The sequence below is a fragment of the Dasypus novemcinctus genome, chromosome 13 (assembly GCF_030445035.2).
Source record: "Dasypus novemcinctus isolate mDasNov1 chromosome 13, mDasNov1.1.hap2, whole genome shotgun sequence".
Classification (NCBI taxonomy): Eukaryota; Metazoa; Chordata; class Mammalia; order Cingulata; family Dasypodidae; genus Dasypus; species Dasypus novemcinctus.
In genome coordinates this window covers 59,318,487-59,340,813 of record NC_080685.1, presented here as the reverse complement: position 1 = coordinate 59,340,813, position 22,327 = coordinate 59,318,487, and the positions used below count along the sequence as shown (strand labels likewise).

Sequence of the window (22,327 nt, the reverse complement as noted above, 5' to 3'; positions counted from 1 at the left end):
GGTGTGGCTGAAAATAATAGTCTAGAGATGTAAATGCCAATGGACAGAATGTTAGAGAATAATCTAGGAATAGCACAGTAAACCTAGAGGTGGATGAGAATTGTGGTTAATGGTACAGATCCAAGAGTGTCCTTTGTGAGCTAGAGAAAATGTACATCACTATTGCAGTGTGGTGGGAATGTGGAGAAACATAGGAAAAATACACCTGGAGTGACCTATGCACTGTGGTTAGCAGTAATAATGTAATATTCTTACATCTATGCAAAAGATGTACTGTGTTGATAATGGGCCTATATGTATAAAGCGTGTGTCAAATGTACACTATGGACATGGTAAATATCGGATGATATTATCTCATAATGTGTAACAAATGTTCCACCACAGTGTGATGGGTTGAAAGGGGGGTGTTTTTTGGGAATTCTGCACATGCGCATGACTGTTTTGTAAATTTACAATTTCTGTCATAAAAATATATTTTAAAAATAATAATAGGGTGGTTTGGAGGAAAAATACACCAACCATAAGGACTATAATTAGTGGTAAGATTTTGACGATATTATTTTAAATTTTGTAACAAATGTCTCAAGACAATGACAAGTGTTGGGACCCCTGTGTGATGTTATGCATATTTGCTTTGTAAATTCAAAACGTTTACTATATACTTATTGTTTATGTATGTTCATACATAAATGATATAAAGATAATAATAATAGGGTGGGTTGGGGAAAAATACTTTGGTTAGTAGTAATATTTTGATGATGCTCTTTAATCATTAGTTGAAAATGTTTAACAACAATGCAAGGTATGGGTGGTAGGGTGAGGTATGAGAGTCCTGTATGATGTTATATATGTTTGTTTTGTAAGTTCACAACTATTACTATACACTTACTGTTTCTGTATGTTTAGGTATGAGTGATATACTTCAATAAATTTTAAAAAAAATTTTAATCCTATTTTATTTGCCAGTCAGCCCCAGATATTAGAAGGAAACACCAAAAGCTAGCACGAGGACCCAAACCCCAATGAATTCTCTTTTAGAAGCAGCTTTTCCATCTTCGACAATTGCAATAAGGCCATCGAGGAGTCAAACATAAGGAGAGACAGGAAAATGCTCACCTTGTGGCAGTCGCCATGGGTGGCAGCCTGTCACCTCAAAGTCACTTCTAGTTGGGCTCCCAAGCATCAAGATCCTGATTCAACTGTGGAGAGCTTGGAAACTAGAAGAAAGACTGCCCTAGACCACTGCAACCCTGTAGAGAGACCCGCGGTCCCTGCCCTGATACAGGAAAAGAGGCCATTGGTCTTGGGAGTATACCATATCCCAAAGGGAAGGCAGAGCACATCCCATGGGCCCTTATGGCGCTGGCCACCAGGGAGGACTGATGGAGCCCGGGGCAAAAGGAGGCTCCTTGGAGTTCTCTGTGGAACATCAAACAGGAGGAGCCCTGGGTGATCCCTGATGTGGCTGGTAAGATTTTAAATTGATCAGGAGCCACGTATTCAGTTCTGACCAGTCACTCCAAATCTCCTTCCCCCAAAACCTGTCTGGTAGTGGGTGTTGGCAGTAAATCTAAAATTAGATCCTATACTGGCTCTGCAGACACCCAGGTCCTACGGTCATGGCAGATAGCTCTGGGGTTTCATGCCTCACCAGTGGCCCCTCCATTAGAGTTTGTGCTCCTGAGTATGACAGAGTTGGACTCAGTTGTGACTTCTCTACATTTGCCTGTTTTGTCCCTTCTATTTGAACCTATAGTTGGTTCTGCAGTTGGTAGGTATCTGTCCAAGAGACTTGAATCTTTGAGCTGCCCATGTGCCAGCTGGGCCCTGAGCCTCCGTGGAGTTGTGACACTTACTGTCCAGTTCATTGGACTCAGCCAGGACAGCTAACAAGGAGGTGAGGAAGGACAACCACCATAGCAAGGAACTGAGAGAGTCTACAACTGCAAGCAAGAGAGTCCCATCCATCAGCCATATGGGATTGAGGCACCCTCTCAGTTAGAGATGCAGTGGGCATCAACATCCCAGAATCCTTAGGATTCAGGAATAATATATGGACTAGACTGGACTTACTGGTATTCTACTATAGACTTATTGGTATTCTAGATAGGAAGAAATTATATCATTGATATGGAGACAGTGGCCATAGGAGGTGCTGAAGGCATATGGGGCATTTTTGGGACTTGGAATTGTCCTGAATGACATTGCAATGCCAGATAGAGGCCATGATATATCCTGCCAGAATCTACAGCATTGAGTGGGAGACAATGTTAACCATAATGTAAACTATAATCCATGCTTAGTGGCAATGCTCCAAATGTGTTCATCATTTGCAATAAATGTACCACACTAATGAAAGAATTTGTTAATGTGGGGAAGGATGGGTGATGTGGGGAATGGGGCATAAGGGAATCCCTTATATAATTTTTCCCCTACATTTTCTCGTATAACATTTTGTGTAATCTAAGTATCTTTTAAAAATTAAAAATATATTAAAAAAAAATATATTTAAACCTTAAAAAAATAGTAAATAAAAAAATAATAAAATTAGATCCTTTACTAAGTCTCTCTTCTGCCAAACAGGAAACCTAATCATAAGCCATCATTTTTAAATTGTCCCTGAACGCCCCACCCCCTTACTGGGATGGGATTCACTTTGTACTCTGGGAGCATGCATGCAACTAGTAGTGATAAATAAACCTCTCTAAGGTCCCTTTAATCCAGAACTCAAGGGAAGAATATGGAACTTTGTGCTTAGCCATGATTCTAAATAATTAGATCCCTCCTCAATAGCTACACCCCAGGAAATCAATAGTAAAGTAAATCCTATGGTCTGGGAAACCAGGATACCAGGAAGGGCCCTCTTGTTTCCCCCAGCTTACACTGTTTATAAAACCAACCAGGCCTATCCTCATAGAAAGCAGTACTCCCTCAAAGAAGAAGCTGTGAAGGCCTCTGGCCCATGGTTAAAAAGTTCTCGGAGAATGGCCTACTAATTCCCTTCCAATCTCTTTCCAACATGCCATTCTTCCTGTAAAAAAAAAAAAACAATGGCAGCTACCAGCTAGTTCGAGACCTAAGAGCAATCAATAGCTTTTTAATACCAATTCATGTGGGCGTACCCAACTCTTATACTATGCTAAGTCTCAGAAACTGCAGCTTGGTTTACCGTTCTTGACTTAAAGGATGTCTTTGTCTGCATTCCACTCCACCTGGACTCCAAATTCCTTTTTTTGGTGAATGGCAGGAGTCCAACTCTAAACCTCAAGTCCAGCTTACATGAACCGTATTGCCACAAGGGTTCTGAGACAGCCCCCAGATGTTTGGGAGTGCCTTAGCTCAGGACATAGCTAATCTTCACGTGCCTCAGAGCCCCTTCTTGCAATATGTGGACGCTCTGTTGCTTTGCAGCCCAACAAAGGAAGTTCCCGGTGCCACCACCATTTTAGTCTAGCTGATAGAGGCTATAGAGTATCGATCAGCATCCAAGGAACAGCAGAAAGTCTCCTATTTAGGGTTTCTTCTCACTCTAGGAGAAAGGTCTTTCTCCCCAAAAGAGTTCAAACTATGACTAGTATTCCCCAGCTTCAAACAATTGCAGGCTCTCCTAGCAATGGCTGATTACTATAGACTGTGGATACCTGGTTTCGTGAAATAGTGTGGCCACTGTACAGAGCTACTGCTGGGGCTGATAACCATCCCTTAGAATGGGGACCAGACCAGAAAGTTGCCTTCTAATTAAAACAGGCCTTAATTAGCCCTCCAGCCTTAGGAATTCCTAACCTCTAGCAAACCCAGACTTCGATTGGTTCACAGATGGAAGCAGTGAACCACTGCTTTCCCTGCCCTCCTCCCTTCTCTCTCTGCCTGGAGCAGCCTGTACCTATACCTGCTGTAGCAGTTTGGTATTGTTTATGAATTCCCAAAGTAGATTTTGGCTTGTGTTTGTAAAGTTGGTCTGTACCTCTGGGTGTATTAGACTGTATTAGACTCAGAGGTTTCACTTTTACTTAAATCAAGATTAGGGCTTTTATTTGACCTCCTAATTAGGGTGACTTAGTTTCAATCCCTGCCTACAGCTAGCCTACAGCTGTGGGCTATATAAACTAATGCTCAGTCAAAGACAGGGCAGTAAATACACATAGAAGGAGAACATAGAAGCAGATACACAGGAGGAAAGAGGGCACCATAGACACGGCCCAGGAAAGAGAGATGAGCCTGATAGTCTATAGCTGACTTTGTAGAGAACAGAGCAGCTGAGCCTGGAAAAAAATGAGCCCTGGGAAAAGTCATGAGCCTTAAGCCAACCTACACCTGAGAACGGAAGAAGCTGGGACCACAGAGCCTTAAGAGGAAGGAGGAAGACTGAACCCTAGCAAACATTACCCACCAGCTTGCATCAACAGATGCTATATAGTACTAATTATGGAAACGAGTTGGACTCTTTAGGGCCTGGTAATTATAAGCTTCTACTCCAAATAAATAACCTTTATAAACGCCAAGAGATCTGGTACTTTGCATCAGCACCCCTTTGACTGACCAATAGACCTAGGGACCTGTAATCTGGTATTTACTCCCATTTCTATTCTCATCTCCCATTTCCTTAATAAACTACTGGCCTAAATAACCCATCATGTTCTTAAATTTTTTTATGTAACAAAGCAAAGAACCTAGAGGAATCTGACTTCGTTATGATCTGTCCATTAAGTATACTCCTGAAAAAAAAAATAACCCAGCAAATAATTGGTATTTGGTAAAATTAAGCATTCAATGTCTAATTGTTAATTGATGTGTTACTTAAATATAGTGTTAAGCGTCTGTTTAAACTGTTAATTGGTGTTACTGCATTTGTATTATTGAATTGTTCCTAATTGGTTACTAATTACTAAAATTCTATAAAATGGGAAATTCTAATTCCAAAAGCCTTCCTGTCATCCTTTTGACTATATTTTGAAAAACTGGAAAAATTTTAGTCATGACCCTACGAAAAAGCAGTACATGCTTTATTTCTTTAGCCAAGTCTGGCCTCACTATGATTTAGAATCAGGAGAGAAATGGCAGGAATATGGTTCTATAGAAAAGAATACTGTATTACAATTTGGTTTGTTCTGCAGAAAAAGCAGGAATGGGATGAGATCATGCATTTTCAGTCCTTTGTCCCTTTCAAAAATTAATGTTATGAAAAAATATAAAATTTTACCTGTAAAAACTATGAGAGGGAATAAAAGCTGTCCTCCCTGATTCAAATCCAATAGAGCCTTTATTAACTCCTTGTTTTTATTCCCCTTTACCAGATGTAAAAGAGCCTGAGATAGAAGTAATCTTCCTCTTCCATATCCATCAGGGCACTCAGCAGCTGAGACACCAGCAAAACATCTACTCCTCTGGGAAGTGCCTACAGTAAATAAGCAGGGAGGCCAAAAAGAATTTGAATATGGGCATATCCTGTTCCCCACATCAGATTTATATAATTGGGAAAATAATACCCCACTCGATAGAGAAGACCCCCAAAAACCAGAAAGCTTAATCACTTCAATATTAGCAACTGTATTAGTCAGCCAAAGGGATGCTGATGCAAAATACCAGAAATCAGTTGGTTTTTATAAAGGGTATTTATTTGGGGTAGGAGATTACAGATACCAGGCCACAAAGCCTAAGTTACTTCCCTTACCAATATCTATTTCCACGTGTTGGAGCAAGATGGCTGCTGACATTTGCCAGGGTTCAGGCTTCCTGGTTTCCTCCCTTCCTGGGCCTTGCTTCTCTTTTCTCTGTGTGCTTACTTCCTCAAACTCCAACATCAAAACTTCAACATCAAAAACCCCACAACTCTGTCTTTTGCCATGTCTTTTATCTGTGAGTCCTGCCCACCAAGGGTGGGGGCTCAAGGCCCGACTGGCACAAGAAGTTTACTTGATAATATTGTACTGATACAGCCAACTATAACCCGAATTGGGTTACTGTCTGTAGCAGTTTGATATTATTGATGAATTCCAAAAAGAAATAATGGATTATGTTTGTAAACTGATCTTTTCCTCTGAGCATATTAGATTATATTGGATTCAGAGGTTTACTTGATTAAGTAATCAGGGGGATCAGCCTCCCTGGGAGTCATGTCCCACACTGGGTGGAAGGTAATACATTCACATGCTGAGTTTGGCTTAGACAGTGGCCACATTTGAGCAACATGGAGGCTCTCAGGAGGCAACTCTTAGGCACCCTGCTGCTCTAGGCCTAGATGAAATTTCAAGCACCCAGGCTCATAAGCATAGTCATCAGTATTAAGGACCCATCATTGGACCATCCTTCTTCACTGGTCTTTGCCCTTGCACTTGGGGGATTGTTGCTGTTCCATTGGGGAATGTGACAGAGCTCCCCAGGATGGGAACACAGCATTCTCTGTTGTCGTGTGTAACTCTGCCCACTATGACAATATCCAATGAATGTCCGAACATATCTATACACCCTATATGCATGCCCTGGAGAACTCCTCCTACCCATGCATCCCTCATCAGTGACACCCTACACCAGTGCTTCTCCCCTGCCATAGTTGAACCCCTCTGTGATCCAAACTTCTTCAAAAATGAAGCCTAATATACTGCCAAATTCAATTAGTAGGAAAATGAAATAGTAGTGATAGGTTTAAAGATTAGAAATAGAGACCATAATAATTTTAAAAAGCTAAAATAAAGTAAAAAATAATTTGGGGTATTAAAAAATGAAAAATATCATAAAACTTTTTTTGACGTTTTGCCTTTCATCACTGTAATTGGTGTTGCCCTGTACATACCGTGGCAAGGAATTCTCTTCCATTCCTTCCTCAGTGTCTACATCCTTTTTTAAAAAAAATTTTAAGTTACGTCTTCAAAAAGTTATAGCTCACAGTAAAGTCACATATACAATATAGGGGACTCCCATATACAATATAGGGGACTCCCATATACCCAACACCAAACCCTTTTGTCCCTTCCCCAGCAATGATCTTTTTACATGTGGATGTTATATTTGCTACAGCTGATGTACAGTTAGAGCTGCCTCTGGCCACATTCTTTCTGTTTTTACCTATCCCTGCCATCAGGGCTTTCCCATTTTGGGAAGCTGTGGAGGAAGGGCTGGGTGCAGAAAATGGGGGGGAGGAGGGATCTGGGTTTAATTTTGAGTTATTTCTACTGGACCTGGGATTTGGGGGTGATGAGCAGAAGGAAAGTGCTGCAAAATGAGCCATGTTTTGCAAGATTTATGCTGTGGGTGGATTCCTTGATTGCTGTAGGGTTCTGAAAGAATTCATGAATTTGTAAAAAACATGTATAGCCTTGGAGTAGGGGTAATTAAATAAAATCTAACTGCCAAATTTCAATAAGTAAAGGAAAATGTCCTTGAGAGCTAGGGAAAGGGTTTTCCTGAATTATGCTTGGGACAAATTAAACAATTGCAGTATATTTTCCAGAGCCTGATAGTATGCTTTTGAATTTGTTCATAATTGTAGGATATTAAGGAAGCAAAGAGGTTTTTAATCCTATGGAGGAAGACAAAACATTTCTTCCACAAACTATCCTTGTTTCTATTTTATTCTACTTAGGCATGTTCTCCCTATAAACATAGGTATTAATTAATAATTAAAACATAATTAAACATAATTATTAAACATAAACATAAAAATTAAAACATAGGTATTAATTAATACATGGGTATTAATAAACAACTAGCATTATGTCTACAGAGCTTTAAGATGATGAAAACTGTAAGTATGTGTTTAACAAAATTGTTTTGACAAATGATATATTAAAATAACTGTGTTGTAGAATATACAAAAGCAGTTCAAAGATCTTTTTGGTAACCTAAAGTATGTAGGATAAGATTTGTTAAAGAAAAAGAAAAGAGAGTAGTTTTGTCCTAACATAAAATGGCTGGTTTTCACAAAAAGATAGGTGGGAATGCATAGGACAAGACCTGAATGGACATGGAAAGTTGTAGATGGTTTGTGGAAGTGAATTGTTTGTCATTGTCAATGCTGACTAAAATTGGAAAAACTTGTTCAAAAACGTTTTTAAGCGCTTTTGTATAAATCTGCCTATTCTTACAAAACTGGAGTTTGGTTTTCTCTCTGTTAAAGAATGAAATTTTCTCAGATTGTTGGTCAGCTCTTAATGAAAGGTTATAAAAAGTTTTCTTAACCATCTGTTTTCTGTCTAGAAGACAGAGTCTGTATCATATCAGAGTAACCCCCATGTTGATGTTTATGCTGATCTTATATACTTGTTACTGGGTTACTTTGTTAGATAGGGAACCAAATACTGTTTCACGGCAACCCATTTTTTTCTAGCAGATGTGAAATCAGTTTTTGTAGTTAAAAATCAAAGCAATAAAACAGAAAATAAATGAAAAATGCTATTCCTATATTATCTTATAGTTCACTCTAGTATTTGTACATATATACAATAAACACATTTTACAACTTGTAATTACGTTGGAACTACAATTTTTTACGTGCTTTCTTCATTTCATATCAAACAACACAGAGGCTCTAAAAATCATTTTTTAAGTTGGTTAATAATGTAACAGTGAAAAGTGATCACAAATAAAGCTGCAATGAACCTTCCTGTTTATATAATTTTTTTAAACCCCATTGTATTTTTCTCCTATGATCAGGATTAAAAGATGATTTTTAAAAACAATTTATTTAAGTATATCATTCATACATGAACATACAGAAAAAATAAGTGTATACTAAAAGTTGTGAACTTACAAAACAAACATTCATAACATCATACAGGGCTCCCATACATCACCCCACCACAAATACCTTGCATTTTTGTGAAATATTTGTAACAAATTACAGAAGAGCACCACCAAAGTATCACTACTATAGGCTGTATATTACATTTGGTGTATTTTTCCACCAACCCACCTATTACAAATTTTTGTTCATAAACCATACAATTTTTACCTAAGTACAGTCAATGGCATTCGGTATAATCACCAAGTCGGGCATTTATCACTTAAAGGTTGAACATTTTCATTACTCAACAAACAAACAAACAAAACAAAACATTAAACAAACCACTAACACACTTAGGTTAGCTCTACTAAATTTCAAATCTATGGTGTGCTTTCACCATTTCTATTCATTTCAAACATTTATAGACAACTTTTTAGCAATTGTGCAGCGACTTAAACCTCAGCTTTACATTCTCTAACCTCATTCTTTTCTCTGGTGACTTATATTCTAGCTATTAACTCCATGTGTTTGCTCATTATATTTAGTTCATAATAGCAAATTCATACAATATTTGTCCTTTTGCTTCACTCAACATGATGTCCTCCAGGTTCACCCACATTGTCATATACGTCATGACTTCATTTTTCTCACACCTAAGTAATAGTCCATCATGCACATATACTACAGTTTGTTTATCCACTCATCAGTTGATGGACACCTAGGCTGTTTCCATTTTTTAGCAATTGTAATAATGCCACAATGAACATTGCATGCAATGGTCTGTTCGTGCCACTGCTCTCATTCCTTCTGGGTATCCATGAAGAAGTGGCATTGCCAGGTCACATAGTAGATTTATATCAAACTTCTGTAGGACCTACCAAACAGACTTCCACAGTGGCTGTACCATTCTTCATTTCCACCAGGAATGAACAAGCATTCCTATCTCTCCACATCCTCTCCAACACTTGCAGTTTTCTGTTCTGTTATTAGTAGCCATTGCAGGTGTGAAATAATATCTCATTGTAGTTTTGATTTGTATTTCTCTGATCGTGATATTGAGTAGTTTTTCATGTGTTGTTTTATTTTTTTGCCATTTGTACTTGTTTAGATGAATGTCTATTCAGGTTTTTGGTCATTTTTCATTCAGCCATTTATCTTTTTATTGCTGAGCGCTAAGATCTCTTTATATAACGTGGATACTAGACGCTTGTCAGATGTGTGCTTTCCAAATATTTTCTCCCATTGAGTAGGCTGTTTTTTTTACCATCTTCACAAAGTCCACTGAGGTACAGAAGTGTTTAATTTTGAGGAGATCCCATTTATCTACTTTTTCCTTTGGTTGCTCATGCTTTGGATATAAGGTTTAAGACACCCCCCACTTGCTACAAGGTCCTGTAAATATTGCCCTCCTTTTCCTTCTAGGAGTTTTATGGTCCTGGCTTTGTGTTTAGGTCTTTGATCCATTTGAGTTAATTTTTGTATAGAAAGTGAGATAGGCATCCTCTTTCATTCTTTTGGTTATGGATATCTAGTTCTCCCAGCACCGTTTTTTAAAGAGACTGTTCTGTCCCAGAAAAGTGAACTTCATAGGCTTATCGAAAATCAATTAACCATAGAGATGAGGGTCTATTTCTGAACTCTCATTTTTATTACATTGATCAACATGTCTATCTTTAGGCCAATACCATGCTGTTTTGATCACTATAGCTTTAAAATACACTTTAAGGTCAGTGAGCATGAGTCCTCTGACTTAGCTCTTCTTTTTCAGGATGTTTTTGGCTATTCAGGACCCCTTTCCATTCTAAATAAATTCGGTAATTGATTTTTCTCTTTCTATAAAGTAGGCTGTTGGAATTTTGATTGGTATTACATTGAATCTATAAATCAGTTTGGGTAGGATTGACATCATCACATGTTTAGTCTTCCAGTCCATGAACACTGAATGTCTTTCCATTTGCTTAGGTCTTCTGTGATTGCTTTTAGCATTGTTTTGTAGTTTTCTGAAAACAGACCCTTTACATTCCTGGGTTAAATCAATTCCTAGATATTTGTGTCCTTTTGTTGCTATTGTAAATGGAATTTTTTTTCTTTATTTCCTCGTCAGCTTGCTCATCACTAGTTTATAGAAATGCTACTGATTTTTTCGAGTTGATCTTGTATCCTGCCTCTTTGCTGAACTTATTAGCTCAAGTTCCTTTGTTGTAGCTTTCTCAGGATTTTCTAAATATAGGATCATGTCATCTGTGAATAGTGAGAATTTTACTTCAATATTTTCCAATTTGGATGCCTTTTATTTCTTTTTCTTGCCTAACTGCTTTGCCTCGAACTTCTAGCACAAGGTTGAATATCAGCAGTGACAGTGGGAATCCTCGTCTTCTTCCTGACCTTAAAAGAAACGGTTTCAACCTCTCTCCATTGAGTACGATGTTGGCTATGGGATTTTCATACATGCCTTTTAGTATGTTGAGAGACTTTGCTGTCACTTTTTTTTTTTTAGGAGTTAGTGGGAAATGAATCTGGGGCCTTGTACATGTGAAGCAGGTGCTCAACCACTGGGCTACACCTGTTCCTTTTACCTATTTTTTGAAGTGTTTTCATCAAGAAAGAATGCTGCATTTTGTCAAATGCCTTTTCTGCATCAGTCAAGATGATCATGTGTTTTTTTTCCTGGATTTGTTAATGTTGTGTATTTCATTAATTGATTTTGTTATGCTGAACCACCCTTGCATAGCAGGAATAAAACCCACTGATTGTGATATATAATGGTTTTTTTGTTTTTTAAAGATTTATTTTTTATTTATTTCTCTCCCCTTCTGCCCCATTGTCCGCTGTATGTGTCCATTCACTGTGTGCTCTTCTGTGTCCACTTGCATTCTTGTCAGGTAGCACCAGGAATCTGTGTCTCTTTTGGTTGCATCATCTTGCTGTATCAGCTCTCTGTGTGTGCAGCACCACTCCTAGGAGGTCTGTGCTTTTTTCACGCACAGCAGCTCTCCTTGCAGGGTGCACTCCTTGCACATGTAGCACCCCTATGCGAGGGGCAACCCTACATGGCACAACACTCCTTGCACATGGCAGGACTACATATGGGCCAGCTCAGCACACAGGCCAAGAGGACCTGGGTATCAAACCCTGGACCTTCCATATGGTAGGCAAATACTCTATCAGTTTAGCCACATCCACTTCCCGGTATAATGGTTTTTATATGCTGTTGGATTATATGTGCAAGTATTTTCTTCAGAATTTTTGCATCTGTGTTCATTAGTTTTTTGTTTTCTTCTAGTAACTTTATCTGGCTTTGTTATTAGGGTAATGTGGGCATCATAAAATGTGTTGGGTACTTTTCCCTTCTTTTCAATATTTTGGAAGAGTTAAAACAAGATTAATTTTCAAAATGTTTGGTGGAATTCACCTGTGAGGCCATCTGGTCTTGGACTTATCTTTGAAAGATTTTTGTTGACTGATTCAATCTCATTGCTTGTAATTGGTTTCTTGCATTCCTGTACTTATTGTATTGGTGATGTAGGTTGTTTGTCCATTTCTAGAATTTGTCCATTTTGTCTAGGTTGTCTAATTTGCTGTCATAGTTTCTCATAATATTCTCTTATGACCCTTTTTATTTCTGTGGGGTCAGTCATAATGCCCCACATTTGTCTGTGATTTTATTTATTTGCATCTTCTCTCTCTCATTTTTTTTTGTCTTCCTAAGGGTCTATTTATTGTGTTGATATTCTCAAGTAACTAACTTTTGATTTGTTGATTTTCTCTAGTTTTTTAATTCCAAAATTCATATATTTCCGCTCTGATCTTTGCTATTTCATTCCTTCTGCTTCCTTTGGGGTTGGTTTGCTGTTCTTTTCCTAGTTTCTCCAGTTGTTAAGTTACTTCTTTGATCTTAGTTTTCTGTTTTTTGTTTGTTTGTTTGTTTACCCTCCCCTCCCCCCCCCCCAAGCAGGTTGCTTGCTCTCTGCTCTCTGTGTCCATTTGCTGTGCATTCTTTTGTGTGTATTTATTTTTTTATTTATCCCCCCTTGTGGCTTGCTTGTTGTTTGCTCTGTGTCCATTCACTGCACACTTTTCGGTGTTTTTACTTGTCTCCATTTTTGTTGTATCACCTTGCTGAGTCGGCTCTTTGTGGTGCTTGCGGGCTGGTGGCTCACAACAGCGTGCAGGCGAGCCTGCCTTCACAAGGAGGCCCCAGGATGCAAACCCAGGGCTTCCCATATGGTAGACGGGAGCCCAAATGATTGATCCACAGCTGCTTACCTCTCTTCTTTTTTAATATAGGCAATTAGGCCTATAAATTTCCCTCTCAGCACTGCCTTCCCTCTACATCATGAATTTTGATACTTTGTGCTCTCATTTTCATTTATCATGGGATATCCATTAATTTCCTTGCCATTTCTTCTTTGGCCCACTGATGGTTTAAAAATGTGTGCTTTACTGTCCATATGTTTACAAATTTTCTCTTTTCCATCTGTTATTGTTTCCAGCTTCATTCCATTATGATGTAAAGGTGCTTTGTATAATTTCAATCTTTTTATATTTATTGAGTTCTGCTTTTTTGACCCAGCGGATAGTAAAGCCAGCAGATGTCTGTCCTGGAGAAAGATCAATGAGTTCTTAACAACGTATAACCCGCTGATTTGAGATGTAATGTTCTCTCTCTATATATGTTTGGTCTATCTTGTTTACCGTATTGTTCAAGTCTATGTTTCTTTTTTGATCATCTGTCTAGTTGTTCTATCTAGTGATGTGAGTGGCGTGTTCAAGTCTCCAACTATTATTGTAGATACAACTATTTTTCTTTTCAGTTTTCCCAGAATTTTCCTCATGTGTTTTGGGGCATCCTGGTTAGACACATAGATGTTTATGACTGTTACTCCTTCATGGTGGTTTGTCCTGTTTTATTAATATAAAATGACCTTTTGCATCTCATAACTTTCTTGTATTTAAAGTCTGATTTGTCTGACAAAAGTATAGCTACTCCTGCACTGTGTTGGTTACTATTTGAGTGAAATATCTTTCTCCAACCTTTCCCTTTCAGGCTATTTGCATCCTTGGATCTAAGATCAGCCTTCTGCAGACAGCATACAGATGACTCATGTTTTCTTATCCATTCTGTCAGCCTATGACTTTTGAGTGGGGAGTTTAATCCATTAACATTCAATATTATTACTGTAAAGGCATTACTCACATTGGCTTTCATACATTATATCTTGGTTTTGTTCATCTTTTTACCTTTCTGTTACCCTTTCTGACAGTCTTCAGTTCTACACTCTCCTCCAAGCCACTCTCTCTTCTTTTCTTTTCTGGCCACAGAACTCCCTTTAGTGATTCCTATAGAGGTCGGTTCTTATTTATGAACCCTCTTGGTTTCTCTTAATCTGTGAATATTTAAAACTCACCATCACATGTGAAGGACAGTTGTGCTGCTAGAGAATTATTGGCTAAGAGTTTTTCTCTTTCAGTACTGTAATTATATCATACCACCTACCTTCTTGCCTCCATGGTTTCTGAAGAAAAATCTACACTAAGTCTTATTGGACATCTTTTGTATGTGATGTTTTGCTCTTCCGTTGGTACTTTCAGATTTTCTCTTTATCTCTGAGTTTTGGCATTCTGCATATTAATAGTCTTTGGGTAGGCCTATTTGGATTTATTATAATTGGAGTATATGCTGCAATTCCTGGACATGTATATTCATGTCTTTTATGAGAGCTGGAAATTTTTTGGCCATTATTTCCTTAAATACTGTTTCTGCCCTTTTGCCTACTCATGTCCTTCTGGAACTCCCATAACACATATGCTGAAAGTGTTATCATTCAACTCCCTGAGCCCCTGCTCAGTTTTTCCCATTCCTTTCTGTCAAAGTCCTTCTTTCTCTTCAAATTCACTTTTTTCCCCCTCTGTCACTGATTCCTTCTTCCATGATTTCAAATATGCTGTAGTGTACCTCTAATGTATTTTTTTAAGAAGGATTTATTTATTTATCTCCCCATCCCACCCCCCCTCCACTGTTGTTTGCTTTCTGTGTCCTCTACCATTCTTGTTAGCAGCTCTGGGAATCTCTGTCTCTTTTTGTTGCATCATTTTGCTGCATCAGCTCTCCATGTGTGTGGTGCCACTCCTGGGCAGGCTGTGCTTTCTTCACGTGGGGCAGCTCTTCTCGTGGGGGTATACTCCTTGCATGTGGGGCTCTCCTACATGGGGGACACCCCTGCATAGCACAGCACTCCTTGTGAGCATCAGCACCAGGTGTGGACCAGCTCACCACATGGGTCAGGAGGCCCTGGGTTTGAACCCTGGGCCTCCCATTTGGTAGTCAGATGCTCTATCAGTTGAGCCAAACATACTTCCCATAATATAGGTTCAATCTCACTTATTGTGTCTTTCATTCCTATAAGCTCTTTTATTTTTCTATCCAAGATTTCATATTTTTCTTTGTGCTTACCTGCTTCTTAATATCTTTTATTTCTTTCGCCACATTGTCTTTCAACTCCATGATTAGATTTAGGAGATTTGTATGAACCTTACTGATGAACTGTTTCAAGTCCTGTGTCTCACCTGGAGTTTTGGATTTTTCATTTGCCTAAGTCATATTTTTCTTTTTCTTTGTATGGCTTGTAATTTTTTGTTGACATCAAGGAAAATTCTGGTGCTGAGTTTAATGTTCAGTTACTCTCTCTTACTTAGGGATTTCCCGTTAAGTAGCTGTGTTACCACTGTTCACTGACACTTGGTATAACTTGTTCTAATAGGGTGCAGGCCAGTTTCCAAGGGCCTTGGAGAGGGTGGTAATAAAGGTACCTGCTTTCCTTTAACTTATTATTTTTCCTTTTTTGTGCACTTTTCTGGTACAGCCAGCAGATTAGCTCAGATCCCAGGAGGTAGGCGGAATGCATTCAGAATAACTCCTCCCATAGGTGAGTGGTGCAGAACCAATGTCCTCAGAGCTGGCCAAGCCTCACAAACTTTCTCAGAGGCTGTTCTCCACCCTTGGCCAGCCACACCCTCCTCCCTCTACCTCTTCAAAAACCAGCACAGGGCAGTAGGGGGGTGTTTTAGAAAGCAAAATTATCATCAGCTCCCTGCTGGCTCTCAGGGCAAACAATGCCATGGTCCCACCCGATCTGGAAGTTACTGACCCTTCCAATGCATTAGACCAAGTTCACCTGACACAATCTGAATTTGCTGTAGGCCATATCCCTCCCTCTCCCCTTTCCTGGGGAAGAGGACCCCTGCAACCCCCTCAGTCCTCAGCCACTGCAGTCCAAAGACTGCTTTTTGCTCTGTAGGTAGAGGGAAGGTCTCCCACTGCTGCTTTTGCAGCTCTATTTATGGAAGTTTTCAGGCAGCTCAGATGCCTTTCCTTTGTCCTTCTCTCTTCTGGGTGATATCACACCTTCCCCTGGTATCCTGAGCCCCAGACCAGCCTTCAAGACAGTCTCTGCCTGTCCTCTAGCTATTTTTTCTCAGGAGAAGTACGCCTCTGCCTCTCTCATTCTCCCTCTTACTGTATGTCAAAGTGACCCATTTTCCTGTTTAACATAATGTTCCAACCCAACAACTTTTGATACTTTGCCTTCTGAAAATCAAACCCTAAAGGATAAATTTTTATTTCAAACTTTTGTAAAGGATTTGTTCTTTCACATTATAAAAGTGAAATGCTAAAACAGTTCATTTAATATTACGTGGGAAATATTTGGTGTTATAAAAATTAAAAGGGATTTTCTAATATTTGTTGGTTAAGAATGTATCGGTAAAATGTTATTCATAAATTTAGAGACTGTATAAAATTCCTAAAATTTAACAATTTTCTCAGTGTGCATGTTATGTCCTGATATTGATCTACATGACACTGGACAAGAGAATGATGTTGTTGCTCATAGTTTTAGTTATTCTTGGGGGAAAGTTACATGTCATGGAAACAATCAAAGTCCTTCTCAGTTACACTGTTTTTCTCTAATGCTTCTTTAAAAGTGCATGGAGCCAACTACTAGTCAGAACTTCATCTTCATCAAAAGGGGACTTTTAAAGAAAAGCAAGGCAAGTCTATAAAATTATCTTCTATCTGTTCATTAATATAGTCCAGGTAAAAGTGTGTAGGTGAGACAGGACAAAACTCCTGCTATGGTCTGTGCCTGATGAACTCGCTAGAAATTAATTGCCAAATGTTTTAGTTTAGGAAATAGTTTCATTTGGAATATGCTCATGGAATTAGGGCCCAGATTGTTAGCTTTAGCAGCAGTCACATTTCTTCCTGGGCTTTAACTGATTCCTAAATTGTGAAGTTCTTTGCTCCTTAGGTGTATGACCTGGCAATTACTTGGCTCTTTGGGTGTCTGTATAATACCTGATCCTCAGAGCTACAGTTCTCCAGCTCCAAAGGTGCTGAAGAAGCAGCATCGATTCTAAAAGACCATTCCATTTAACACTTACTAAAGGAGCTAACGAAAGGATCAGACTTCAATTAAAAGGTAAATGGAACTGATCTACTTAAAGACTAAAGTGAATAAGAATACAAGGTAAAAAGTAATATTATCTGCATTTTAAAACTTTATTTTCTATTGAGGAACAAAAAGGAGAATTTTATTTTGTCAAAAAATGAAATATTTTTTAAAACTTTCTTTGGGACACTAATTTATCCTTTCAAGTCAGTGCATTTGAACAACCAAATTCAGCTTTATTTGACTTGGAACTAGACTAGGGAATGAGATTTTGGACTTCTGTATAGGTTAATAGAATACCCTGATGCATTTCCAAGTGCTTTTGAGCACAAAATAAAAAGGATTTGCAAGATCTCTTCAGGGACTGGGGAAGGAAAGCATAAAAGAATAAACTTCCCCATCTGGGAAATACTTGCCATTCTCTCAAGCAACAGGGCCTCTCAATTTACTAAAACTGTAAATAAAGAATTTTGCAAGGTACAAATCTAAGATCTACTCCTTTTTAGAAAACATTAATCTTCTCCATTTAAACTTATAAAAGTGAGACCTCTGAGAATAAACTCTAAATTATAAGGGCCTTATCTAACAAAATGAAATGAGGTAATAAGCCAAACCCTCAGTCTTGAGGCTTGCACTTATGAAATTTATTTCTGTGATGGTGAAGCAATATGTAACTATAATTAATGCTTAAGAGTCACTCCTTGAAAATCCTCTTTGTTGTCAGATGTGGCCTCTAAGCCAAACTCTAAATAAACTCACTACCTTCCCCCCTGCATGGGACATGACTGTCATTGATAAATCTTTCCCTTGCACTTTAGAAAGACCAGTTCTTTCTTGATCAAAAGGGGGGGAAGAAATAAAACAAAATAATGTTTTAATGGGATAAAAGATTTCAAAGATTTGGGAAGTCACTGCGGAGGTTATTCTTATGCTGGTTTCTGCCAGATAGTGCACACTGCCACAGTACACAAAGCCTCCAGCAACAGTGATTCTGAAATCCCTAAGGAATACTCCAAGCTATGTCTAAAAATCTATAAAAATTATTTCCTCAGTGTAACATATTTTTACTTCATTTATCTACACCTATAATTTTCTATTTATTTATTACTTTATTTTTCAGACTGAAAGCCCCCAGATTGTTCATACGCTAGTTAAGCCCTGAAACACAGGAGTACTAGTCTCTTCAAGAATGACAGCCAGGTTCATTCCTCTATCCCATAATGTCTATGCCCCATTTTAGCAAGAAGAAGTTCAAACAGCCATCAGCCAGGTATCCATCAAGATTGAGAAAATGAAGAAATAAGAGGGGGCAGTTGTAACCAAGAATTAAGAATTAACAAATAATTATGATTACTGAGTCACTGAGATGCTTTTTTTACTTTCTAGTTGTGGAAGTTGGATATTATTTAGGAATTCCAAAATGAGATATTGATTATATTTGTAAACTGGTCTATTCCTCTGAGCATGACACCTGTTGATAGACTTAAGTTCAAATGCTTTACATTTACTTGATTAAATCAATATTAGGGCTTTGATTCGACCATGTCACTAGGGCAAGCAGGGTTGAGTCACTGCCTCTTTGGCGGTTGATAAAACAAACTCTCACACAGAAGTAGATAAACAGAGAAGTAGATACACAGAGAAGATACACAGAGGATCCTGCAGCCCTGGGAAGAGAGATGACCTCATAGTTTATAACAGAAGTTGTGAAGAGAACAGAGCAGCTGAGCAAGGAAAGAAATAAGCCCCAGAGGAAGAGAGACAAGTCCTATGCCAGGCTACAGCTGAGATCAGAAGAAGTTGGCACCACGGAGACTTAAGAGGAAAGAGGAAGGCTGAACCCTTGCAGACAATGCCTGTCATCTTGCTTCAACATGTGCCAACAGACTTTGGGTGAGGAAGTACCTCTCATGGTACCTTAAGTTGGACTCTTTAGGACCTTGTAACTGTAAGCTTTTACCCTAAATAAATACCCTTTAGAAAAGCCAGCAGATTTCTGGTACTTTGTATCAGCACCCCTTTGGCCAACTAATACACTAGTATATGATAGAACAGCCAAAAGTTAATACCTGAAATTATTGAAATTCACTGAACTAGTCTCAGCCCTTGTTTATATTTACTATTGTGAAGGTTATTTTAGACTAGTCCCAATACGTGCTTACACTTGCTAATGTAATGGTACAACTCCAGCTTCCCTTGCTTGAATCCATAAAAACCCTCAATTTACTAGATTTGTGGAGACAGATTTTTGGGTTGATAGACCATCTGATCTCCTGCTTCCTGCTTCCTGCTTAACAATAAACTTATACTTTCTTTGAAACCCAGTGTCTCAGGAATTGGTAATTTCAGCACATTAGGCAGAGTACCTCCCTGATTTCACTAGGTAAAAATAAGACCTATCTCTGAGGACCGCCAGCAGTGAAGGAACCCAGCACTAATTTTTACTGAGTCAGTAATTTTTACAATGCCAGTGCAGCACAATCAGTGCAGCACATAACTCATTTAATATTTCCATTTTAAAAGATGTGGGCAATTTAGAAATGCTTACTTGAGGTCAAAAACACAGAGAGAAAGGTCAGTGGAAATATTTACATCTGAGGGGTCATAAAGTTATGACTAGATAGCTATTGAAAAGTACAATGACATGAAAAAAACACAAAATAAAATACAATGGTATACTGATTGAACAAGAATTTCTTAAGAATCTAATCTGGTCATTGTACTTTTATAATGTTCCACTGTGACAGTATCTAATTTGCTATAGAAGAGGAAAACAAAATTTTAAAAAATGGTTTGAGAAAGAAAACATGTTGGAAAGAAATGCCACTTTATCCCAATTTATTGTGTTATGATTAATAAAGTTTCTAATAAGAACCTAAAAACCCATGAAACAAACAAATATTGATCTCCAACTCTGGCAAATGAAATGTGTGCTATATCGACCCTAGGTTTAGTGGGGGAAAAGAGAAATAATGCAGACGGAATTTACAATCCAAAACATAAAATTTCTCCCTCTTCCCTCCTTAGATTTGCGCACTACAAACCTCCAACTTCTTACATGCCAAAAAACAGACATCAAGTCAACCAGAAAAACTAAACACAAGGAGAAATTCTCATTTACATCTGTATGGTTAGTATAATCATTTACCTTATATGATAAGTTCAAAAACAAAAGGCCCCACATTTAACATGTCAAATTTGACTGGCTTTTGTAAAAACGTTTCCATTTCTTTCCCACAAGATACAGTACTCTTCTAGAACACAAAATGTTTTTCCCCAGGTAATATTTCCCATTTCAAAGTTCCTTCATCTGTCCTCCAAGTCACTCATTCTTTCATTGTGCCAGGGTCTGCCCAGACCCTGAGACAAATACAACTATAGAAGAAACAAAACATCGAATTAACCAACTCAACTCATTACCACTGCTGATTATACTTCTGCTAAGGAGAATACAGAGGTAGGAGGACTTAACCATGGGGTGGCTTGCCTGGGGAAGTAATACCTGGGCTAATATATTTGAAGAACGTATAGGAGATTAGGAAAAGGGAGAGAATTGAGCATTGGAAGTGGAGGAAATCTCTCAAAACCAAAATATAAGAAAGAGTCTTTCCTCTTTTTTAATAAAGCCAGTGCAGCTTGAACCCAGAAAGCCAGGAGGAAAGTGACCCAAAATGAGCTAGACAGGAAGAGGATCACTGAATATTTTGGTCTTTATCCTAAGAGAATGTGAAAACTTTGATGGGTTCTAAGCACAAGAGGTATGGAGACAGACAGCAAGAATCCCCGGAGTGCAAGGGCAGTGCCCAGTGGAGACAGAGCATTACTCCAGGCCCTTGAAGCAGATGACTGTATTCATGAACGTTTTCTTGTGAGATTGAAACCTAGCCTAGTATTATATACTGCCTGAGAGTGTCCTCCTGAAAGCCTCCTTGTTGCTCAAACGTGGCCTCTCTGTAAGCCAAACATTTTTAAACAATTACTCTTAAATGTATCAAAATCTTTTCAGAAGCACATTCTCATACCTTAGAGGACACATAAATTTCCCTAACAAGACATGCATCAACATTACCCAACTTAGAGCAAACAAAAAAGAATGTGTCGGGGTAAGCATTAAGGGAGAAAAAGACAAGTATTCTGTAAGGGGGGGGGGGGGGAAGTAGTTTAAACAGATGGCAGCTACTGAAATATTAAGACCAATGAACTTACCCCATGTATAAATAATGGAGAGACAGTAAAGCTTATAGTTGTTTCCCAGTTACGAATAAGTTCTAAATTGTGTGTGGAGTGTGTACACAGATAAGTTAATTGTACGGCTATTAACTTTTAAAGGCAACGGCAGGAAGTTAAAGCTACATTCTAACATTCAAAAATAAATTCAAACTCGGGTTAAAGGCTTTGGTGCCCAGATCAAGAGATCTCGACGTGCTGCAAAGATAAGCTTTCCCTCCTCGCTTTTATCCCAAATCAGTGAGAAGCTGACTTGCTGAGCGCCAGTTATCCTAACTCTCCTCACTGCCGCCTTGAGAGATGCCACAGGACGTGAAGGGCACACAACAAGCGCCCAAGGTTTACCAGGCTGCCGGGCGCCCGGGCGCCCGCGGTACCTTTCCGCGCGTCCACACCGCCTCCCACCCCCGGGACACGCAGAGCCTGCGCCCTCAGCGCGGGGCGCCGGGCGGGAGCGGGAGCTGCAGGGGCCTCTTCCCCTCCGTGGAGGCGGGTGGACCTGCGCGGGACGGGAGAAGGTGGGGGCACCGGCGTTACCTGGGGCCGGACCCCGCTGAGGGAACTCGGCGACGCGGCAGAGCCGGGAAGACGCCGCAGCTCTGCCCCGAGAGAGGCGCCCGCAGCCGCGTTCCCGAGGCCCGAGGCGCGCAGGGCTGAGCCGCGGAGCGCGGAGATAAAGCGCGCGGGCAGCGCGGGCTCAGCGTGGCATTGGAGGGCCCCGCGGCCAGGCCCCGCCCCCAGCCCCCAGCCCCTCCCACCACCCCCCACCACCCCCCACCACCCCCACCCCCCCACCCCCCAGCGGGCCCCGGCGTCCAGGGAGCGGAGCCCCACGCCTGGAGGCCCTGCTCCGGTGAGAACTGCTTGCTTCCCATCTCCACCCCAGCGATGGAAGTCGCGTCGGAAACGGACACAGGCAGTTTGGACAGAA

The 22,327-nt window shown here is 39.5% G+C and overlaps 1 protein-coding gene and 1 long non-coding RNA gene across 2 annotated transcripts in view; one reads left to right on the top strand and one right to left on the bottom strand.

Annotated features, from left to right (window-relative positions):
• LOC101424051 (sterol O-acyltransferase 1-like) overlaps window positions 1–22,063 on the bottom strand; it is a 78,661-nt gene extending 56,598 nt beyond the window's left edge. The window contains exon 1 of the mRNA XM_058274805.2: window positions 21,934–22,063. The gene's annotated coding sequence lies outside the window, so the exon portion shown is untranslated. The remainder of the gene's footprint in view (window positions 1–21,933) is intronic.
• On the top strand, window positions 18,778–22,045 carry LOC131273053 (uncharacterized). The gene is made up of 3 exons (XR_009180159.2): window positions 18,778–19,062; window positions 20,197–20,299; window positions 21,638–22,045. It is a non-coding gene; the product is annotated as an uncharacterized lncRNA (long non-coding RNA).
• Window positions 22,064–22,327: the final 264 nt, after the last annotated feature.